Genomic DNA, 3,686 nt, shown 5'->3' on the forward strand with positions numbered 1-3,686 from the left:
AAGTATCATGAAATAATCATGTAATAATCAAAGTAGATACATATCGAGTACTTACTATGTGCTAGGCACTGTTTCAAATACTTTACATATATTAACTCATTTAATTCTCAAAACAATCCTAGGAGATGGTATGATTAGTTGTAGATGAGGAAACCAAGACACAGTTTCATAGCCAAGAAGTCTCTTAGCTGCTAAATTATGCTGCCCTTGATACAAATATTTATTGAGTGCATGTTATGTCCTAGATACTGTTCCAGTTACACGGGATTGACTGAGAGGGAGAGGTTCGTGCCTGTATCTCTTAGCTTTGGCTGTAATAAACCAACCCAAAACTTAATGGTTTAAAACAATACCCATTTTATGTAATTCACAATTCTGCAGGGTCAGCCGGATGGTTTTAGACTGTACTGCTGATCTTACCACGTGTCCCTGGGAAGCTGGCTGGTTGGCTGCCGGCTGGGTGATGTAGGAGAGCCCCTACCCAGGCCCAGTGGTTGGCAGGCTGTTGGCCGAAGGCACTTGGTTCTCTCCATGCAGCCTCTCCCCTTCCAGCAGGCCAGCTGAGACTCATTCATGCAGTCCTCTCAGTGTCCCAAGCGTAGCACGGGAGAAAGGAACTCCAATGTGCAAGTGCTTTTTAAAAATAGTGATCTGTTCCCTTGATTTGGGGCATGTAGCATTCATTATAGAAAACGATAGAACAATGTTTTGTTTTTAAAAATTATTCTCTGCTTTTTTTTTTTTAATTTCAGGATATTATGGGGGTACAGATGTTTAGGTTACATATGTTGCCCTTGCGCCGCCTCCCCGCCCTAGTCCAAGCTTCAAGCATGTCCATCCCCTGGATGGTGTGCATCGCACTCTTTGTGTATGCATATACCCGTCCCCTCCTCCCCCCTCCCCCATCCCCGACATCCGATAAATGTTATTCTTATATGTGCACTTAGGTGGTGATCAGTTAATACCAATTTGGTGGTGAGTACATGTGGTGCTTGTTTTTCCATTCTTGGGATACTTCACTTAGTAGAATGTGTTCCAGCTCTATCCAGGAGAGTGTTTTTTCTTTAATTAACAGAAGCAAGAGTGATCCATATCCACAGGCAATAATCACGTTCTACCAGACATAATTCATTTGCATTTCTATGGCTAAGACTTCTTTGCATAACTATACATTTTCTACAATTTACAGAGTTGTAAAATAGCTCCAAGACAACAGAAGGGTATAGGTCTCTATAGAATGAAAAAACCCAGAGATGTGCACTAGACTAGACACACAGTAATCTTTTTTTGTCTATTTCAAAGTCTTTCACAATTTTTCCTATATTAAAGATAAATGAAATACAATTTTTATTTATCAGTTAGGAAGAAATGAAGCTGAACGGTAGTTAAATTGGTAAGGACACATTTTAATCAATAATATACTATTGCAATAAGGAAAAGAGTGCAGTGCAGCATGAACTGAACTCAACTTCAATTTGTATAGAGGCGACTGGGCATTTTAAAGGGAGAATGAGGGAATAGAGGGGGCTGGTGAGTGGGGCTCGATATGAAAACCAGGAATCGATAGTAGGAGAATATACTTTGCTTTGTGTGAGACGAATTGTTTAAGATTAGAGATTAGAGAAAAATGTGCTCTCTCTGATTCTAACTGATGCTATTTGCTTCTGTGACCGTGCTTGCTTTTCGTTGTTTGTTAAATGTAGTTAATCAGTAAACAGGAATAAGAGCAGGAGTGACTCCATGACAGGCTGAACTTCCTGGAGTAGGCCTAAGTTTCGGTTTTCCCGAAATGACGCTGCCCTTTCCCCCGAAATGACGCTGACCACAATTGGCGCCGGCGCGAAAATCCCAAGGCTTGGAGCCACTTTTAAAGGAACCAATCAGGAGCCAATACAATCAGCCACTTTTAAAGGAACCAATGAACTAAGGAGGGGAGGGGGGGAAGGTGTGCCCAGCGTGTCGTGTGAAACCTGAGTGTCGTGTGTAAAACAGAAAAAGTTATAAAAGCTTAACCTCTACCCCAAGGCGGGGTCCTAGCCCTTAGAAGAGGCCACTGCGTTGGTGCTCTGGGACTTGGACCCTAGCTCGAGCTAGCCAATAAACTCCATCGCCATTTGCAGCCTCGGTGACTCTGCCTCTCTGTTCCTGGGGCCGAGGGGAACCGGCTCTAACAGATAGAGTCAGAGATGTAAAAAATATAAAAATTGGGAAGGGGTAGGTTGGTTCATGTGGAATCCATCTATCTGAGTTTGCTAACTGGTCCTTCCTTATACAGGGGCCCTAACTTCAGGTGTTGTTTGGGACAAACAGTAAATTCTTTTGGCAGCCTTGATTTTTCTCAGGCAGACACTTTAAGCCAGACTAGGGACGTGGTCTTGAGCTGTTAGAAACTATGTTATTGTCTTGTTTTAAGTCTTTATAAGTCAAGGTTGAGGCCTAGTTGAGAAGAGGGTACAGAGAAACCTGGCTAGAGTTTGGTCAAGGAGACAATCTTTGTCATCTGACACAGCAGAGACAATCACAGGATTATTTAGAGTCATAGAGGTGAAAAAATTATAATCCGGAACACTAACAGGAGAGGATTCATTAAAGAAATTTATTGTCTATTGTAGAACAAAATATGTAGCTCTTAAAGTGATATTGAAGAAGAATATCTAATGATATAGAAAGATGCTTAAGATACTCGAAATAGACAAAAAAAATGTACTAAGCAACTAATTATCGTGTACCATTATAGATTAATCAGATTATACAGTATGATCCATATGGCTAACTAATGATTACACCACAATTCTAATAGTAATTTTCTCTGGTTGTGTGATTAGGCATTATTTTAATTTGCTTGCTTTTTACTGATTTGTATTTCTTAAATATTTTATGATGAAAAGGTTTTCTTTGAAAAAAGAAAACATACAAATTATGTAAAAAAACATTACCGAGCTTGTACTCTGTATGTCTTTCCATGGAAAGACAAATGACACATAAGGTTTCTGCTTTGGGAGAAATAGCAGTCCAGTGGAAAAGGCAGACAATGTCAACTCATAATTAACAAAAAATCATGAAATTTACAACGATAAGCCTATACTTGACTCAGATATAGTACAAAGATATAAGAGTGATAGCCTCTGACTGACAATGTGAATGCCAAGAGTGCAAAGTGTGGAATTTATGGAAGAATTCAGAGAATGTGGACACCAAAGCAGGATTTTGGATGGTAAATGAGAGTTATCTATGATTTTAAAAAGGAGTGGAAGGACAGAGAAAAGAACCTATATACTAGTGTATGGTCTAGGTAGATAGAAGCAGTTTTGCTTGTTTTTATATATATGACAGAAAAAACCTAGATTTCTCTGTATCAGGAAAGATGCAATCCGTGGATAGTTCAACTGTAATTGTTGAGTTTTTGCAAAATAACGCAGAATAATGTAGAAATCACCTTTAAAAAATAGCCTTGGGCAATTCATCTGGCTTTATTATAACCTGGATGAAATATGCCTGAAGAGCACTGACTTTCTTTGCCTCTGAAGGTGTTGAAAGAGAAATTGCACTGAATACTTGTTAAAAAATGGCAAGACATTTTATGGGAGCTACTGTAGTAGGGAAGAGAGACCAGTACACAACTGAATTCAACTCTGAATAATAGCACGAACAGCTGGAGATTTAGTCAATGGGGGGGTGGGGTGAGG

The sequence above is a fragment of the Propithecus coquereli genome, unplaced genomic scaffold, assembly GCF_000956105.1.
Source record: "Propithecus coquereli isolate 6110/MARCELLA unplaced genomic scaffold, Pcoq_1.0 Scaffold131, whole genome shotgun sequence".
Classification (NCBI taxonomy): Eukaryota; Metazoa; Chordata; class Mammalia; order Primates; family Indriidae; genus Propithecus; species Propithecus coquereli.